The following is a 21,596-nucleotide window of genomic DNA, read 5'->3' on the forward strand; positions in this document are numbered from 1 at the left end:
ATATAGGGGGAATTGTTTTGAGGTCCCAGAATTTTTCTATTTAAAGTTATGGGAAACATGGATTTATATGCTTTCCTGGATATAAAATGTAACCAGAAAAGTAAAGCAAAAATAAAATCATTTCCATACCAGGATAAGAAATTCAGAGTTTACACACCTAATAAGGAAGTTTGAGCCATGATTAATTAACAAACATTATTAGAGCTGGATAAGCAATTGTGTTTGGTTTTCATTTTGGAACATTTAGCCATGGAGACATTCTGGATCCAACACTGTTTAGCCACTCATTTTTATAGACTGAAGTGTGTCATCTAGCACTGCTACCTGACATAAAAATATTTCAAGTTCCAGGATCTCGCTTTTTGCTTTCTTATCAAAATAATGGCCAATTATGGGGCACGTGCACCCGAATGTTTATAGCAGCAATGTCCACAATAGCCAAACTGTGGAAAGAGCCTAGATGTCCATCAACAGATGAATGGATAAAGAAGATATGGTATATATACACAATGGAATATTATGCAGCCATCAAAAGACATGAAATCTTGCCATTTGTGACGACATGGCTGGAACTAGAGGGTATCATGCTTAGCAAAATAAGTCAATCAGAGAAAGACAACTATTGTATGATCTCTTTGATATGAGGAAGTGGAGATGCAATGCGGGGGGCCTGGGGGGAGGTAGGAAAAGAAAAAATGAAAAGATGGGATTGGGAGGGAGACAAACCATAAATACTCAATCTCAAAAAACAGACTGAGGGTTGCTGGGGGGAGGGGGGGTAGGGAGAGGGTGGTGGGGAAATGGACATTGGGGAGGGTATGTGCTATGATGAGTGCTGTGAAATGTGTAAACCTGGCGATTCACAGACCTGTACCCCTGGGGATAAAAATACATTATATGTTTATTAAAATAAAAAAAAAGAAGTTACACACCTGCAAAAAAAAATAATAATGGCCAATTACTAAGTGGCACTAAAGCAATAGGGCATTGTTCTTGAGAAAATACAGAATAGATATACAGGTAGGTGTGAGGAACAGAGTGTGTGGACGCAGAGAAACTAACTTGTCTCCTGGTTCCATTACTGTCTAGTTGTGAGAACTTTACTTTGTTATTTCAACTTTTCATTCCTTGGTGTCCACATCTGTAAAACAAGGATAAAAATACCCACCTCAGGGGCACTTGGGTGGCTCAGTCAGTTATGCGTCTGCCTTCAGCTAAGGCATGATCCCAGGGTCCTGGAATTTAGCCCTATGTTAGGGGGTTCTCACCAAACAATGTTATTACAAAATTATTGACTGTATTCTTTATGTTGTACCTTTCATCTCCATGACTTAATTACTTATAACTGGAAGTTCGTATCTCTTAATCCCTTCGCATATTTTGCCCATTCCCCCACCACTCCCCTTTGCCAACCACAGATTTGTTTCTGTGTTTGTGTCTATATCTGTTCTGTTTGTCTGCTCATCTGTTTTGTTTCTTAGATTCCACATACAAGTGAAATCACAAAGTATTTGTCTTTCTCTGACTTATTTCACGTAGTATAATATCCTCTAGGTCCATCCATCCTTTTGCAAATGGCAAGATCTCATTCTTTTTTATGGCTGAGTAACAGCTATACATATATATATAGATATATATCTCACATTTTCTCTATCTAGTCTTCTGTAGATGGACATTTGGGGTGCTTCCATATCTTAGCTATTATAAATAGTGCTGTAATGAACATAAGGGGTGCATATATCTCTTTGAATCAGTGTTTTGTTTTTTTTTTCCTTTGGGTAAATACACAGTAGTGGAATTACTGGATTTTTATGGTATTTCTATTTTTAATTTTTTGAGGAAACTCCATACTCTTTTCCACAGTGATTGTACCAATTTACATTCCTACCAACAGCGCCTGAGGACTTCCTTTTCTCCACATCCTCACCCACACCTCTTATTTCTTGTCTTTTTGATTCTAGCCATTCTGGCAGGTGTGATGTGAGATCTCATTGTGCTTTTGATTTGCAATTCCTTGATGATGAATGGTGTTGAACAACTTTTTCATATGTCTGTTGGCGATCTGGATGTCTTTGGAAAAATGTCTCTTCAGATCTATTTTTAAATTAGATTTTTGGGTTTTTTTGTTTTGTTTTGTTTTGGTATTGAGTTGTAAAGTTCTTTATATATTTAGGATTTTAACTCCTTATTTGATATATCATTTGCAAATATCCTCTCCCATTCAGTAGTTTGCTTCTTCATTTTGTTGGTGGTTTCCTTCTCTATGTAAAGGCTTTTTATTTTGGTATAGTCCCGATAGTTTATTTGTACTTTTGTTTTCCTTGCCTGAAGAGACATATCTATAAATATGTTGCTAAAGGCCAATTTCTAAGAGATGACTGCCTATGCTTCCTTTTAGGAGTTCTGTGGTTTCGGGTCTCACAGTTAGGTCTTTACCAATGGTTTGTTTCTTTTTATTTCTGAGTAGCTTTCCATGATATGGAAGTGTCATTTCTTTTAACCATTCATGTATTGAGGGACATGTCAGTTGTTTCCAATTTGGGGCTACTACAAATAAAGCTACTTATGAACAACCCTATACAGGTGTTTGTCTGAATATAAATGTTCATTTTCTGAGATAAATTCTCAGGAATATGATTGCTGCATTTTGTGAACATTTATAACAATTTCCTTGCTGTTATAATTATGAGTCACAAAGGTGCAATTGTTGCACTACAAGTGATTGTCAATAAACTCATCAAAGACAAAAAGAAGTTGAAGAGGGAAGGAGAGGATATGAAAGATAGCTCTGGGTGTTTTAAGAGCTGGACATGCATATGGCATACATTGCTTTTGTCTACATTCCATTGGCAAAAACCAGTCACATATTTTCTCCCTAACTGCAAGGGAGGTTAGGAAATTCAATCTTCCAAGAAGAGGTCATGGAACATTTATCTGGCTAGGCTTTGTGTCAATAGTGAACAGCATCTGTGAACAGATGGAAAAACAGAACATTTTGGTTTTGCTATCAAAGCCTTGCAGGTTGAACTAAGTCTGGCTTGAGGAAACCTCAGTAGCAATCTCTGAATCACTTCTTATGAAGACAATTGAGAGAGTTAAAGCTAAGGTGGTGACACTTGTAACGGTACCAATAAGGGTTTATTGGTAGTTATAATCATTAAAGCAGTTGACACATGCTGCATGTATTAAACTCTCCTGGCTGGAGGCAAGTAATCTTTGGGAGGTACAGGAATGGAAAGGGGTACAGAAAGAAGGGGTAGAAATGCATCAAGACCAACCTACCTGCTGGTTCTCAAGAGCCATTCTCATTCTACAAGCAACAGCCCCGCGGAAGCCAGGTGAAGCCGGGATCAGCAAACCACAGCCCGCACAGCACACCGAGTGCTCTGCCTGGGTATATAGCCTGGGGGCTAAGGACAAGTTGTACATTTAATGGGTGGGAAAAAAAATCAAAGGAAAGAATGCTGTTTTGTGACACTGGAAAATGTACGAAATTCAATTTCTATTGTCCATAAATAAAGTTTTGTCAGAACACAACCATACGCATTTGTTGATGCATTGTCTGTGGCTGCTTTCACACTACAATGACAGAGTTAAATGGTTGCAACAAAGGCTGTGTGCCTAAAGACAAAGCCAGAATTATTCACTATCTGTCCCCAGTGTGCCAACCCCGAGTATAAACCATCTGGGCCTAATAGTTTTCAGTGGTTTTGAAAATATTGTTAGGTTCATGGAAGGCTATGCCCCTCTTAAAGCCAACTTTATTTAATGGCTTTTTCACACTGGAAAAGTAACATTGCTATTTTTCTAAAGATCCACTTTTAATAGACCTTTTTCAGCTACTTGTCACAAGAGCAGTCATCTGAGAATTAACAATCCCATTCCTGAGCCTGAAGGGATAATGGAATTGTCCCCGAAATCCATCAGCATTGACCCTGGAGTCCCTGGTCTGGAAAGAGAACTGCTACACATCCTGCTTTGAAGAGTCCCAAAATATTACATAACTGTAGCATAATCGTGTTATATGACTGGAAACCTTTAAGCACCATGAAAAAGATTTTCCCCAAGCATAAGGTGTATAAGTTTTTAACTGTATTTAGAAACCTTCAGCTTTTCCAAACTTACTTGTTCCCCCATTGAACAGTCAAGTTCGAAAGAACGTCAGCAAAAAACAAACTTTTCTTTAAAAAGAAAAAAAATAGTTCCCATGCTGTCCGTGTTCTGAGATACTTCATCTTTTTAGAATAACCTGCAAAGATTCAGCATTAACATCACAATTTACAGAAATGAACAAGGAGCACTTGGGTTATTTTGATATCCAGGGAAAAGCACGTGAATCTTTTCCACTAACACCTTAGGAAAACTACCACATTTTATGTCTTTTTAACAACTTGTGAGATTTTTGCTCTCCACATCTAATTTTGCTTTTTTTAAATGTGTAGTCAGTGAGAGTCCTGGTTTGGAACTCAGACAGCCCAGGACACAAATTCCCCTCTGGTACTTTTATTGTGTGACTTTGAGTCAACCACATCATGGGGCTCATACAACACCCACTCCACAGGATATTGTGGGAATTAAATGGGACACAGCCTGGAAAGTCCCTAGCTCAATGGCCGGCATTTAGAATATGGTCAATAATACTGTCTATGATTAAGGATTGTTGTTGTCTCCCTGGGCCATGGATGGAGCAACGAGAGTTGCTTTGTAGCTGTACCAAACATTGTGGCTGCATGGTTGTAACTTGTAGAAATAGGGCCAGAGACAAGTAACAGTTATCATCAATAAAACCATCTCTCAGTGGAGTAAGCACATTCCAATAGAAAGAGTCTCTTCTGTTTATCAAGGCAGTGGCTAAAGTATATCAATTATATGGACAGAAATATCAGAGGTATTAACTTAAGTCCACGAAAACAATCGTTTTCCATTAAGCTCTCTTAAACTCCTAGGAAATCTTAAGATTTATCCAGTTCAACCACCTGGCTCACTAAGCCCTTCTGCCCCTCCCCATGATAAGGAAAGCACCAACCTTTGAAGCAACCCATTTCCATTTGAGACTATTTCTTTGACTGAAGTGGAAAGGATTTCTTTGGAGCCTACGTTCTTTGCACCAAGTTCCACACTCCAGAGCCCAATCTGATACCCCTCACCTTTGACCAATCTTTGAATATGTCGTGAGATCATCTACATTGCTCCTGCATTAACTTCTCCAGTCCCTTCCACTGTTCACCACACCACAGGACTGGTGGGGCCTTCAGCATCCTGGCCACACATCCTATTGTGCTTCAAGTACCATATAGCCCCTTTCTTTGTAAAATAGCTCACCTGCCCTGGACTCTGCCCTCTGGCAAAGGCACAACCATGTACATTTACCACTCTGTGTAGCTAGAGCGAAGTATTCTAAATATGTTCTCCAGCCCACTCCTATGTTTCAGAGCACATTTCTTTTCTTTCCTTTTTTTTTAAGATTTTATTTATTTACTTAACAGAGAGAGAAAGAGAGAGAGAGTACAAGCACGGGGAGCAGAGGGAAAGGGAGAAGCAGACTCCCTGCCGAACAAGGAGCCCGATGTTGGGCACCATCCCAGGACCCTGAGATCATGACCTGAGCTAAAGGCAGATGCCCAACTGACTGAGCCATCCAGGTACCCTTGGGAGCACATTTCAAAGCAAAATTATTTGATCTCTTCCCTGGGTTCTGTTCTGCACGTCAGAATCACATACCAACCATACCAGAAAGCAGCGTGAGAAACAGGGACGGCAGGGTGCTGACCTGGAGAATTTAAACCTGGGTGTCCTGTTGACTCAGTTCACCATACAACTAAATGGATATGCTTTTCAACATTCATTTCAACAGCATGGCGAAGAGTCTGAAGTTTTATCCTACTTGCACACTAGCAAGCAAGCCTGCCACAGTATTGCAGAGGTTGCCAGATGTCATGAGATGCCTGGGTCAGACACAAAAGAGTTTATGACACCAGGCACAGCAAGCAGCCCGGGCTTCATGTTCCTGTGGTTTCCACTTGCCTCTCGGGTCCCCCCAGGACAGGGTGGACCAACATGAGTGGATGCTGAGGACTCAGCAGGTGTACACCACAGCTGCTCAAACATCACCCAGTCTTTCATAATGGGCTGCAAGCAAGCTCACCCAACTTTTACCCTGGAGGGAGACATAATCTTTATTATACTGGGCAATAAAAAAACCTGCTCTCTGTTCCAGTGGGGAGGGGGGGGTCACTATCTCTATTTTCCAAAGCCGTTCATTATATAATCATCCTTGAAAAGGGAATCTAGAACAAAAACTGTCAATGCCTCTGCTCATAAGACATGCCAAGCCAAGAGACCCATTGTGAATGGTCTCCCAGTACATCATAGGATTTCACATAATTACTCCAGAACATTAAGCCGCTCAGTAAGTATATATTGAAGTGAACACTGTGTGCTCTGCACTTGCCTAGGTACTATGGAGGGTGAAAAGTCTATGGTCTCTAGATTCAAGGAACTTAGAAGTGATCAAGGACTACTTGGCCCACAACAAGGAAGAATATTCTAGGGAAGAATATAAAATAAGCTAAAGTTAAATTAGGAATAATTCATTCATTCACACAAATTAATATTAAATGCTTAACATAAAAACTGACCTTTACTTAGTGATCATTATAAAACAGGTACTAATCTAAGCCTTTTACATATATTAAAACAAGCATATGGAGTAAATCCTAATATTATCCCTGTCTTACAGATGTGAAAATAAAGGCAAAACAAATAAAGTGGCTTATTCACACAGCTAGGAACTCATCTTGATGTTCAGGCAGTGCCCACAGAGACTGCAGGCTTACTCTGAGCACTGCACTCCCCACCTTGATAAAAGTTGGACAAGAGCAGGGACAATCCCCGTTTCCACAAAGCTTGAGATCTACTAAGTAGGACACTTGCTCATGGCTATTCACTTGATGAAAGGGTGGGTGCTTTTGATAAGGAGCCCAGCTCAAAAGCTAACACAATAACACAAGCAAGAACTAATGCCTGCTTGGGGCTCCTAGGTGGCTCAGTCATTAAGCATCTGTCTTCAGCTCCCTGCTCTAGCGGGAAGTCTGCTTCTCCCTCTCCCACTCCCTCTGCTTGTATTCCCTCTCTCGCTCTCTTTCTCTCTGCCAAATAAATAAATAAATAATTTTTTAAAAAACAATTAATGTCCGCTTGACACAGAAGAAAGGGAGGGGGCAGAAGAAATGGAGGGGTGGGCCCAGAAGAGATACGATAGAATAGAATTAATGAGGTGAGTGACTAATTGGAAGTTAGAAGTGAAGGAGAAAGAGGTGTCTGTGATGAACTCTGGTGACTGGTCTGGGGGCCAGTGTGCCTGTTATGTCACTGGCAAAGGAAAGTAAAAGCAAGAACAAGAACAAGCTTTGGGAAAAGGGGATTGACCCCATTTTGAACGAGCCCTCGGGGATCAGTGGAGTCCCATGGAGCAGCACTTTGAGCGAGCACAGACCTTGGGCTGCCTGAGAGCAGTCGGCCTGGCTGGTGAGTCCAGGGCCATGGGAGGAGTCTGTGTGACCAGAACAAGCATCATGCTGTCATTCTTTATAATTCGGGGTCCTGGTAATCGGAGGGGTCTTTGTTTCCTCAGTGCTTAGAGTGTAAAGGTAGAAGCTGAAGGACTGTCAGATATGGAGGTATGTCTAATAGAGTGTGTCCCACAAGGGCGGACTTGGAGGAGAGCTATCAGTGTGGGTGCTGGAGAGTGCCACATGCTTGGAAGGTAGTATGGGTGAGAATAGTGGCCGCTGATGGGAAAGCCAACATCTAGTCATGCTAGGCAGATCTTGTCTGGGAGCCTTGGATCACACCTGCGATCACATCATTGACCTTGTCACCAGCCAGGTATCCTCACGACTGTCCCTGTGCTATCCTTCACTATAGGGAAGTAGACTTAGACTGGAGGAGCCTTGGAAATCCTTACACCATCACCTCAAAGGCACATGGAGTTTGCGGTAACAGAGAGCAACTGTCCCATCTTGGGGGGAGTCATGTACAGCTGGAGCACACGTTGCAGACAATGTCAGCTGTGGTCATCCTCCGTGAAGCTCCTACACTTCACAAATTGAGATTAGTGTTTAATCCATCAGCTGTTCAAACTCCTAAGAGCTGAGACTTTTTTGAGGGTTGGAGCAGAGCCTGGCAGCCATGCTGGAGCTGGGGAAGGACCTCCACCTTGGAAGTCTCAAAGATGGGCCACTACCAACAAACACTTCAGAGCCCTCCTTGAGGCCAAATTATGCTCCAGAAGCTGGAGACAGAGTCAGGAGTCAGTGCTGTGCACTAGAAAAGAAGAACTTCACATTAGTTTGAAAAATAGGACAGTAAAATATTAACTTATATAAAATATGCAGTTTTTGAGAGACAATAGAAATTAACAGAAAAGTTTAGGTCTGATGTGAGGGATGCCACACGTCTTAGAACTGGCCGCCTCTCTCTTTGGAAGAAGGCTGAGGGGAGACTGGTGAACAGTTATCCACAAAGGAATTCCAGTTGCCCTAGGGGGCATCAAGGACCTGCCATTTTTTCACATGCTGTGCCTTCTGTCAGGAAGATCCTCCCCAGCCCACCGCTTTTTCCTTTTCTTCTTCTTGACAAACACCTTCTCATGTCCCCATGCTCAGTTCAGGAGTCTCCCCTGCATCTCACCCCACTTCCCAGGGTATGCTCTCCTTTGAGTGCTCAGGTACCGTATATACAGAAATCTTTCACTGAGATTGGTGAACTTTTTTATTTGCATGCCAAATTCCTTCTAGTAAACTCCAGTCCTTAAAGGACAAGGACCTTGGTTTTCTGTCAGATTCCTCAGCTCCGGCCCCAATGTTTGCTATAAGATCGGTACTTGACAAATGTTGGATGGTTGAGAGGCTCATACTGACCCCCATTCCTACCTGAATTCCCAGAAGAACAAACTACAAGGCGGGCACTGAGGCCAATGCTGTATGAAGTAGTCTGAATTTCCAGGACCCATTGGGAAAAGGAAAGTGAGGAAGGAAATGAGAATTCCAAATCTGTAACCAGAGGAGACAGGGAGCCATTTCCCACCCATCCAGCCCCCATTCACTGAAGACAAGACCCTTTAGAGCAGGGGTGGTGGGAAGAAGCAACCATTTCCAGTCAGAGGGGAAAATGACTGGAAAAAAGGAAGCAGAATCAGCCCACAACTTCCTTGTGGGGAAAGGCTGCCAAGGGCCTCCCTTTCTGTCATTTGACTTTCCCCTCACAGATAAGCCCTTATAGTAAAGTCCCTGAGGTAAAAAAAAGGAAAGTAAGTTGGAAAGCCTAGTGGCCAACGAGTACCTCTTTTACCCTGCCTTAAACCCCACCCATCAGAAAGTCAGAGAATTAAAAAACATCAAATGCAAATACCTTGGGTTTCTGGGGTAAATGGAACAGACACAGGTTCTCCTTCTAGAACTAGCCCGTGACAGAGGTACCAGCAGAGACACCGCCAGCAGCTTCCATGCCTGGAGTGCCAGCCATGGGCTATGGGCCTCCCTGGATTCCCTCAAACCATTTTTCTGGCCCATGTTAGAGATGACCCTCCAGATGCTAGAAGGATGTGTTGATGCCAACTCCATTCCTGCGAGCATTTTGTGAACTCCAGATTAGGATGTGTCTGCTGAGCCCCATGGGCAGTGCAAGGCCACCATACCCTCCTCCTACCAACCTGCTATGGCTTCAGTCCCCACACCTCCTGGGCTGGCAAGTACATCCTTTCAGCGCCTTTCCTGTGTCCTCACCTCCTACGCCACAGCTCTCCCTTCTCACTTAGGCCCTCCCTTGGGTTTGCTCTTGGCAGGATGTGCCCCAGCCCGACCCACTGTGGCCAAGCCTTCATGATCACTGCTGTGGTTTTATGATCCCGCTTTCTGGTAACTGCCAAGGGACTGGGTGCCAGTAAATGAGGCCAGTAGCAGATGGAAGTCTATGGATAAATTCTTCCCCTTTCCTGTCCCCATCCCCCATCATAGATTGCTTGGAAAGGCAGTAGTCTCAGCATCCCTGAAGAGATCTGTGAGACCTGGTAACCCACTTGGGAATACACCAGATTGAGATATATTTGTTCTCTCCACTTCTGGGCCTCATCCTATGTTTGCCCTCATCACACATTCCCAGGAAAGTGTGAGCTGGGGAGACTACAGGCTCAGTCTGATGCTGGGAGCCTGGGAGGAGGAGGGTCTACTACCCACAGAAAGTACAGTGGGAATAAGGGAAAGACAGATTATAATACTGTAAAAATACAATGGCTTGGGACTATTCTTCTTCTGGACCCTTACCATTCTCCAGAGGCCAGATGAGATGAGTAACCTACCTTCAGGCAATCTCAGGGACATCTGGACACAAGCCCCTGCACACGGGAACAGGGATCCCCATGTCCACTTATTCTAGAACTTCATGCTAGAGAGACTGAAGGGTGAGATGAGAGAGGGTCCTGAGTCCCCTAATCCAGGGGCCCACGGACATGAGGAACATGACTCCTCGGGAAGCCAAGCACAGAGCTTGGCCCCTCTGCCAGACCCTCTTTGAGAATTCCTTTCCTTTCTTTGTCCACATCCCCTGCCAGAGTGGGATGAGAAGCCAACATGGAGAACAAAGCAGGCTTCGTGTGGTCCAGGGAGAGAGTCACCATGGGTAAGGAGCCAGGCCAACCTGGAGCCTCATCCAGACCTATTCTGTAAAGACCTTGGGCACATTATCTAACAGTTCTATCTTTAGTTTACTTGTCTATCAAGTGGGAATGCTCAAGCCCAGGGAAATTGAAAGACTTTGGAATGGGCCTAAGAGATCCCTGAATGTCCTTTCAATGACATGTTGGGGATTGCTCCATGGATGTTCAGGGATTATTGGATTCCATGGGAGTGTGTGTCTTTGATGGTCTCCAATGAGGCTGTTTTACAATTCGGTAGAGATAGAAGTGAGTTAACAGAAGATTTATAGTGCTTGTAGACACATGATTTAATCTTATTAAGGGCAACACAAATCAATTCTGTCTGGTTGAGAATATACATCTTTATACATTAATCTGAATTTGAACTAGTTTTTACCTTTCAGCAGTTCCCTTCTTAATTAATGAATTACATAAAATCTTCAGTGCATGTTCATTTTACAAAAAAGTCATGATTTTACCATTTTGAAAGTTGTCCTTCATAGTTATGTCATGACTTAAAAGGGTTTGGGGAGGATTAAATGAGGCTGTGTATATGAAGAGTCTGACATAGAGGATGTGAAATACAGGACAGCAAAGTCTGACGTGGAGTAAAAGATCACACACAAGGGAAAGGAAAAGATGGATTTACAGTTGAGTTCTATCAGAGGCCCTACTGTGTAACCTTTTGTAATATTGACAACTACCCTGTATGGGAGTCATTATTAACCTGGTATCATGAAGGGTTCCCTGATCTCTAGGTCCTAGGGCACTTGACCCAAGCCAAGATGGCAGGAGGTAAAGCAAAGGAGACCCAGGTCTGTCTGACTCCGAAAGTCCATGTTTTTTTTCCACAAACCACATAACGCAGGCCAAGAATCAATGCCGCCCCAGTGTGGTGGGGAGGGCACATCTATAAATGCAGGTGGGTGTCTGCAAGTGAAGAGGGAGAAGGTGCTCAGAGCCCTGGGCACCCTGGCTCAAAAGGAGCCAGGAGGAAGGGGGGTGAGTGGAGAAGGAAGGTGGCAAGGGGACAATCCTGCCTTGGGAAGACACAGGCTTTTTTCCCTCAGCCTCCTTCCTGCTCCTTCTGCTCGAAGGAGAGCTGAGTGAAAGGAAAAAAGGAAACTGAAATTCACATTAACTTCACAATTTCATCCAAGCAGGGACATTGACATTTTCAAAGACCAAAAAAAAATGACTCTTCCAGGTCATGAGCAATGTCAGTGAGGAGACAGAACGGAGGACCCCTGATCCCTGGGATCATACACCTCCCCCCAACTATATTCCCTCCGAAGGTTTTAAAGGGTCATTATTCATCAGAATGGTGAACTTGCTGACTGTACTCTATAGTATCATTCGTCAAATCTCTGACCAAGTGGGTTCATTTTTAAAGACTATAAATCCTGCTTGCTTTTTAAAATAAAGATAAGCATGCAAAACTGGTAGTTAGGGAACAGTCAAGACTGAAATAAATTTTAATTGCTTTATTATTTACATTGACAAAGCAACCAAAGTCCATTAAAAAAGGAAAAAGAAACCCAAACGGGCTCCATTGTGGTATTGTGTGCCGATCTGCTTAAAAAGAGTAGCTGGGGGCCTTCAATACCTAGCTACACACATCAGTGATATCTGGACCAAGCCAACAACTACCTCAGCCTCAGTGGCCTTGCAAGTGATTTCTCAGGTTCCTCCCATGTCTTTCACAGGTAGTAGATGGTTGCTGCTAATCTGGGGTGTTCAACCAGTTTATCATTGTGATATCATTGTGATATTTTAAGTTACTATTTCTCCCACCCCTTCGCCTTCTGTCTCATAACCCCCCGACCAGTGATTTTGAAATAAATGGGATGAAAAAAAAAGAAGAAGAAATATATGGGATTTTTCCTGGAGGAGAAACAACGTTCTTAACATGTAAATGGGAACTAAATGTCAAGCTTTAAAGATGGAAGTATGTCTTCTAAAATTGTGAAACCAGAGACATTTCCAATCGACCATTTTTCTTCTCCTGACCTTTTAGTTCCATGACCTACCAGAGGTCATTTCATTACAGCCCTCTGAGGAAAAAGTTGCTGCATTTTCACCCAAATGCAGACCCAGGAGCGAGGGAGGGGAATAGGCAACTAATCTAGCCTCTTCATCAAAGACTGTTCCAAATAGCTTTCGAATGACTATGAAGACAGATGAACAGTAGATTATGCCTCCCTATGATGAAGAGCTGTAATAACTGCCGAACTTCTTAGAATTCCAGGCTTCACATTTTCCTAAAGGAAATAGAGCATACAAAATACAAAAATGGGGAATAATAATGAATTCTCAGTAATCATATAGCTACCTATTCTAATTTTCTTTAAAATGATAAATTGGTTTTTATATATTATAAGAAAAAATTCATCCTACTGGGTGTTAGGAATTAGATTTCATGGAAAAATTTCATTGTCACTGAGTCACTTGGCATTTTGTTGTGACCAGTTAAAGCAATCACTTCAATAAAAAATATGCTGTGAACAAAAAAAATTTTAGGGGCAGCATGGTCTTTTTTTTAGTGTTTATTCTTTTTTTTTTCCTAGTGTTTATTCTTGATTGAATCTTATTTAGTCTTACTGAGTGATAAGTCTTACTGAATAAATCACTTACAATAACCAAATGAAAGAAGCAATATTTATTTTACCAACTATTGGCAGATTATTTGATTCTAAAAAGGTACTCATTGAAAGATGTATATGGTGTGTGTGAGGTGTATGTGTGTGTGTATGCCTGTGTTCACAGGTGTGTATGAGTGTATGTGTGTATGAATGTGTGTGTGTGTGTCTCTGCACAACTTGTGGTAGTAGCCTGATTAGTGGTCATACCTCTACATATAGGAGGACCTCCAAGTTCTCCCATAGCCCTTCTGCTCCTTTTAATCTCTACATAGTAAGAAATCATTTATCACTTGGCCAAAACCAGGAATAAGAATCATTTTCCCTACAGTGGGCAAATGCTACACAGTAAAATCATCATCATCGTCATCATCATCATCATCATCACCATCATGTCAGCTATAAAGACACCTGTCACAGATCATGCTTTATGTTTGAAAATTAATTTCTGGACACCATCCTAATAGCAACAATATTATCTACTCACCTGAGAATCAACATCGTCCAATAAACAGCAATGACAAGGCAGTACTGTAAGCATGTGCTAGGACGAATACATGAAGAGTGCTGCTAAAATTCTGCATTTTAATTAATTGTAAGTCCTGTGAAAATACGGACTGGGTCAGTCTCAACTCTGGGTCATAAATTCTCTACCCAAGACTGAAGTACCAAAACATCGTGTTAGTAGTAGAGGATCTTTGATTATTTTAAAGGAAATATTAATGTCTTTGAAGACGATAGCAATTCCTTAACAAATTCAGACAGTGTATTCCAGAATGCTATGATTTTAAAGGTATCACTTTATGGCAAGGGCCACCCTGGCCATCATTACAAACCTCTTTCCTTGAAGGCCTGAGTGGAGGCTGTGTTCAGTGGTGCTCAAGCATTGCTGTTGGGCTTTACTGAGCAAGTAACTTGTGTGTATCTTCAGGTCCTGGCGATGGGAAAAGAAGAGTTCAAATCTTCTTTTCCTGTGAGCCCCAACTCTACCAAGTGACCATTTTATCATCCCAAGAGAACTGGTAAATTCCCCTTGAGTTTAGCAGGCATTCACTGACAGCAAAACAAACAAACAAAAACCAAACCAAAGCAAATCAACCAAACATAAAACAACCCAGATGCACATTTCAAATAAAGCTGGCTTATCTGTCACACTGCTCTCTTATTTCAGGCAGACGTCATAGAATTTTTTCCCTACACTTCCCTCTATTCAAGTATCTCAGTTTTGTTTTAACTGTTCTAACTTGACAGGAACCAGGCAGAGAACTGCAATAAAGACTACAACAGAGCAGACGTTTGAATGTTTTGGTCTTTATCCTAGAGAAAGAATCATTCAACAGGTTCTTTCTTGCCTCTACATAAAGACTGGTTATTTCACTGCTGTGAAATGTGAGTAACCCTAACTACCACCGTAGTAACCTCGCTACTACAGACTGTGAAATGGAGACGGGATATACGCCCATGGGCAACACTGGTCAGGGAACTCCAGCTAAGGATAAAGGGCTATACTGGACCAAAATGTCCTGTCAAAGGAATTAGCTTACACTTCCAGGTCTATTATTTCTGTCTTGCTTTCACCGAAGTTCAGGTTAAAAGGTCAGACCAAAACTAATGTGTGCGATAAACAAGTAATAAGATATATCAGGAAGGTATTTTTTAATTATATGCATCCAAAAATAAAACAGCTTTACTATTTTCTCCATTAAAGTGCAGTAAATCAAAAGCAGCATAAAAAAATGGTATGGAATATGTGGTTGGCATCACAGGAAACCTGGATTTGTTGTGCCCTGGCTTTGCTATACAACAATTTTATGACCTTGGGTAGTTAACCCAAGGCTCCAGTTCCTCAGATATAAAAGAGGAAGGAGAACAATTGTTTTTTCATAGTTTTGTCACACAGTGGGATGCCTATCAAAGAGTAGCACTCAGAAGAGTTAATGGTGATTATTATATTTATTCAGTATTTAACTAACATTTATTTATCTTAAAAATACTGGCTGACCATCTTGGTGCATGGCAGGCATTCTTCCAGGGGCAAAAGAGACAGCGATGGGCACCCCTGGGTGGCTTAGCAGTTAAGCATTTGCCTTTGGCTCAGGTCATGATCTCAGGGTCCTGGGATGGAGCCCTGCATGGGGCTCCCTGCTCAGCAGGGAGTCTTTTTCCTCCCTCTCCCCCTGCATCTCCTCCCTGCTTATGCTCTCTAGCTTGCTCACGCTCTCTCTCTCTCTCACATAAATAAAAGCTTAAAAAAAAAATAAAGACACATTGATGAATGAGTCAATAATTGCGGAGAGTTACCGAGGTGTGACCACGTGTCAGGCACTGTGCCAAGTGCACGCTATGCAATGACGCCTTTCAAACTCACAACTCAGTAGTAGCAGCATTGTTGCTTTTCAGATGAAGACATTGAGAAAAAGTTAAATAGGAAGATGTGGATCTGAGATTTGGAACCTAGTTGCTCCAGCTCAAGACCTTCACCATTTTCAGGTTTTAGTGCATGAGTCAGTCACAAGATAAACAAGCGAACAAGTTAATGAATTCAGAGGCTGAGTATGGCCAGGAAGAAAAGAAGCCTCAGCATAAGGAACTAGAGAATGAGAAGAGCTTCGGGGCAGAGAGGCCAGGGAAGGCCTCTAGGACAAGGTGAGGTCAGAGCAGAGGTCTCAGTGACATGGAAACAGAACCAGGCTATGGTCCACAGGAACAGCATTCCAGGAGGAAGGAACTTCATGATTAAAGACCCTGCAACTAGCTTGAGTTTCATCTGAAATTTAATTTTCTATATGAATATTCTCAAGGACCCCATGCCTACCCTGTTCACTGCCTCTTTTCCTGTTACCCCTCCATGTTGCTTTATTTTTCTTCCCAGTCCCCTTCTGCTTCTCTCACTGCCTTCTCTTGCCAATTTCTCACCTCGCTGCCATAGAGTATGAGCACAAGGAGAGAAGATCAGAAGGAAAGTCGGGAAAATGGGAAGGGAAGACTTAAGATATGACATGCTACGCAGGTGCTGCGTGCTGTCGTATACTAGGCTTGAATTTGTGAAGCTGGGATTCATCAGGAACTCTATCCCCGCTTCTCCTGCCTAATGACAAACTCAAAGCTACACTCTGTGTTCAGTTGTAGTAGCTTCCACGAGCCCAGGTATTCTGGTATAGTCCTTTAAACCCCAACACTGCATTACTCGAGTCTTATATTGGATAAGCCCAAATGATAAGATACATTCAACAAGTTGAAATTCATTAACATATTAAATATGGAGTCTTACATAATGATCCATAATATCTACAACATACATACAGTTTCTTGGGTCTTGTTTGAAGCATTTGAGGATAAACATTTTGGGAAAATTCTCTCCTTTGGTTCAGAGAAGATGAAAACAAACAAACGAACAAGGAAGTACCAAGGTCATCTGGAGGACCTCATTGGATATTATATTAGTTAATGTTGGCTACGTGCTTTAATAAGTAGATCCCAAATTATGGAATTGTTAACATACAAGAAGACACTATGTACTACTTATGTAACAATGCTGGGAAGGTGAGCAGAAGAAGCAGAGTGGCCCTCGGCCATACAAACCTTCAGGAATCCAGGCTGACAGAGCCCTGCCACCTTCAGTATGTGGGTTCCAATATCCCTAGCTTACAAAATCCAATTCAATCTAATATCCCTTCTCTATTTCAGTGGGTCAGAGGGAGAAGGACCATGCAGGATTCTGTATAGGAGATAATGGTGTAGCTCTGAAATGTCAGGCATCACTCCCTTTCTCTTATTCCATGGGTCAGAACTCAGTTAACAGGACCATCTAACATTAAGGAACGCTGGGAACTCTATGCGTTAGGAAGTCAGGAACAAGAGAATATGGCAAAGGCTCAGCCTTTTTCACTCCATCGTTTCAAAGGAATGCACACCTGCCCACCATTCATTCTCATCCTAATCTTCTGATGGACCCACTCCTTTCCCTGCCCTGCCCTCTCACCTTGAATAACCCATGGCCATTAGTGTGCACGAGGTTATATTACTCAGGTGAGGTACAGAGAAAAAAAACAAAACAAAAGCTGTTCAGATCCATTCACTCAGAGAGTTTTATTCAGTAAAAATCAATACTGGAAATGATTGATATCAATAGTGCCCAGAATGAGAGCCGTGTTCTTCCTTGTTCTTCACTGCTTGTCTCAAACATGAAGTATTTCATTCAGTTTCTATCACGCGTGCAAAAGGATAAGGTGGGTCGCAGAACCAAACCATAGGAAGACAAGCTGAAAGAAGTGGAATGATTCAGATGGAAGAGCAAAGAAGGATCAATGGAGAGGTTATAATTGTCTTTACAAGAATATTTTATAGAAGCTAAGCTTTTTCTGATAATAAACTCACAGGGTAGGGGGTGGAATGTTATACATATTCCCACCACCTAGAGACAAACTCTGTTAACAACTTTTATATACTTCCTTCCAGACTATTTTCCATGCATAATCTTTTAAGATACTCTTGCATTTTATGTATTTTTTGCATTTTTGCATGTTTTTGTCATTTAGGAGAGTAAGCATTTGCTTTATGTTTTTAAAGTCTTCAAAAATACCATTTCCTAAAAACACATACTGTTTCACTGGGAAGATATATCACAGCCACTCACTGCTCAGGATTTAGATTGCTCCTAATTTTTCACTGTTATAAATATCATTGGGATGCACGTTTGTGTGCAGAAGCCTTTTTCCTACTCATCAAACTACTGTCTACTTGCATAAAATCTCTTCATACGTATGCTAAATTGTCTTTCAATATTTTTCTCCCACTGGTAAATGGCTAAGAATGCACATTTCATCAACCCTTCTCTAGTGTTTGGAATTACTTAAAAATGTTTTCTCTTAGAGAAAATTCACAACTTTTTAAAAATCTGCATTCCTTTCATTACTAGTGAGATTAAACAATTTTCCAAATTTATTAATCACTTATATTTCTGCATTTGTGAATTCTTCTTTTTACCTTATTTGACCAACTAATTAGTGTTTTCCTTATTGACTTGTATGATATAATTATGCTGATATTTTAGCACATCTGTCAAGTTTATTTTCTTTAGTTTCTTTGACTTTGCTATTATTCATTAGTTTGTCTATAGCAGTTGTAAACCTTAATGTATTCAAAAAATTTAACCTCATCTATTTTTCTCTAATGTTGTTTAATATAAGAAATTTCTTTCCAATTTAGAGGGTGAATAAATATACATTGATATTTCTCCTACCTTTTTTAGAGTTGCTTTTTTTTATATTTAATTCCTTAATGAAACTATAACAGTATTTCAGAAGTCCAAGATTGTCTAAAGCTTTATTTCAAGTTTGACATTGATTTCTCAAATAGCTATCTTCAAATATTTAAATGGATGTTATGTGTGCAGAATGTGAGTGGTAGAATTAAACTGGCTTTACATGGCTCCAAGAGAGAGCATTAGAATCAATGGGTTAAGTTATAGACTTTGGTTTCATAAAAGAAAGCGCATTCTAAATGGTGATGACATTGAAATATTTAACAACTGATATAGCATGTTCTCCAAGCATCCAAGTGGATGCCCAGCCATAAAAAAAACTGACAATGCCCTTTGGTGTAACAGGATGAACATCAACCAATGTTAAAACTACCTGGAGAATATGAAATGGACCACCTTGAAGTTAAAGGTGCAATTACCATATGCATCAGTTAGCCCACCATGGTCCTGATTTATGCCTGTTGTTCAGGTATGATTATCTGTAATGTCTTTTTCCCCCCACTTTCATACTCTTCCAATTTAGATAGCTCTGATCAAGGCAGCACTCTCTGAATGAAGATATTCAGCTGGAAGTGGGGGCACTAATTTGGAAGGTGTGGAATAAGGAATTCTGCCATTAAGGGACTATGCTAATCACTTCCCAGGCCCTGTTGTCAGGTTCTTATGGCCCAGAGTGCATCCAGCTGTGCCCAAGTCCCTGTATCCTCTCCACAGCCTGCTGACTACTTTGTGGGACTGCGTATATGCTTATACATTTCCCCAACAGAGCTCCTGTGTAATGTGATATTATGCTGGTTTTTTCCACTCACATTCCCTAACTAGTGCCTGATATGAAGCAAGCACAATTTGTCTTGGTTGTAGAGCACTCCCCACCCTAAAAAAAGGTTGAGGAGGTGGGAGATATCCCCACTGAAGATGGAGTAAGGCATCTGGTCAGGGTTGAAATGTTGACAACCATGAGATTTACATGGTTTATGTCCATAGACTATGGAAGCCCTAATAAGGCACACAAAGTTCCCTGAAATTCTATCCTTTGACTCTACTGCAGAGTCTGTAAATCCTTCTGAGCCCTCAAGATAAAAAGGAAGAGAAAAAAGAATTCCCATATCATCCTTCAGCAACCTTTGGAGTAGATGGAACAGCCTAACTGCTTAGACAGGAAGCCTTCCACTATGCAGCATAACACTCAAGGACCTTTTAGGAGGGAAACAAGTATGGGTAAAAATGCGACAATACACAAAAAGACAACTTCACTCCTCTGACTGTATTATATCCTATATTATATCCTACGGCTAGAGGAACTAAAGAGAGTTCATTTGAATGCTAAGTGTTCATATTAATGAAGTTGAATGGGAATGCATATTAGGCAATAGGAGGTGGTGAATGCAGGACCCTCAGTTGCAGAAAGAATTTTCTAGACTGACCAATAAAATACGCCTCACTTTTTTATTAAGGGTTTTAGGAAATCATGCTCACATTCTCAATCAAAGGATCTTTCTCGAAGAATCCGTAATAACAAATCTACAGAAACCTCAGGGGTTTAACACATGAAGTTTGTGCTCATTCAAGTCCATTGGGAGCTCATGAGTAAAGGTTATTTGGGTCATATTAAGGCCAAATTATGAATATAAGTCAATGACCCTTAAACAAGACCAAGATGGCATAATGATAAATTAATATGATGTCAAGTAATTCATAGAATTTACTATCACTTGCCTCCTTAAAGAAACTTTTCTCATCTGGACTTGAGAAACTTCTCGTTCACTCAAATTTAAGATAGAACTCAAATTCTTTACGAATTAAGAATGAATGATTCTCATTTGGAGACCTGGATTTTACCTGAGAGGAGAATAGGGTTTTCCCCCACATCTCTCCCTCCCCCTGAGAGTCTTCCTGTTGGGTCAGTGGGGGATTCTTCTGATGCTTCCTGAGGAAAAATGCCCTTTCTCCAGCCTGGGAATGACTGCTGAGTGAATCTCCATAACTGATGGATTTGTGGGGAAAGATTTACTTAAAATGTACATTGAAACTTATTAAGAGACTAGTCTAATATGATACTGAGATTTTAATACAGAACTCCAGACATTGTTTGAGCACTATGAAATATAATACAGCTATTATCTCTTATATTGTTCATTTCCTACCTATAATAATACAGCTATCACTATAGAGTTTCTTAGGCTTTACAGACCTATCAATATTCATGGTTTCTTATTAATAATAAAAATACAAGTGTCTCTGCCTTTTGATCTCTGCCTTCTCATTCTGCTATTTTGTACATCTCCCACTCTGCTCTCAAGCACATGCTGTGTATTTCTTGAACACACACACACATACACATATCCACTTCAGTGTAGTGCTGGCTCTTTTAAAGTGTATTTCATCATTTAATTCCCACAAGAAGTGCTATGTGGGTAGTAGTCTTACTTTACAAAGCAAAAATGTTAACATAGGGAAGTTAAGTGCTTTGCCAAGTTTCCATGCCTCTCAAATGGCATATTACCATATAATTGTTTAGATAAATATAAGGTGCTCTTGTGCAATAGGGTAATAGGCAGTACAATTATTTGGCACAAGGGTTTTAAATGATTCTGTCTTAAATTCCTAGCCACACAGATGGACTATTTCAAATCATTGTGTTTTCATTACCTTTATTTTCATGGAATCGCAGACTCCCCATACCACACTCTGTCAGTTCAAGGCTGTGGTCATAGTCCTCACAACCTTTCTTGGAGTTAGGAGCAGTCATCAAGCAGACTGAAGATAGACATTAAAGGCCAGTAAAGTCCAGAGTGGAAGTGAAAGTCCATGGAATGCGAATGCGTTAACTACTTGAGCACCCAAGTTCCTTCACCTCTTTCATAACTGCCTCAGACATGTCCTCAAACTACATTATCCATATCTCATGTCCATCTGAGCTCAACCTCTAACCTCCTAGGTCACTAGTTCCTACACTTTTTGCATCAACCAGGTTGTTGCTGCTGTAGGTGAAATGTAATGG

General features: G+C 41.2%; 1 pseudogene across 1 annotated transcript in view; it reads right to left on the bottom strand.

The window, feature by feature from the left end:
- LOC308341612 (elongation factor 1-alpha 1-like) overlaps positions 1 to 21,596 on the bottom strand; it is an 80,536-nt pseudogene that overhangs the window by 53,314 nt on the left and 5,626 nt on the right. Inside the window, exon 2 of the transcript in view lies at positions 21,245 to 21,352. The product of the transcript in view is annotated as an elongation factor 1-alpha 1-like (transcript). The remainder of the gene's footprint in view (positions 1 to 21,244; positions 21,353 to 21,596) is intronic.

Source organism: Martes martes, assembly GCF_963455335.1.
Source record: "Martes martes genome assembly, chromosome: 4".
In the NCBI taxonomy this organism is placed as follows: domain Eukaryota; kingdom Metazoa; phylum Chordata; class Mammalia; order Carnivora; family Mustelidae; genus Martes; species Martes martes.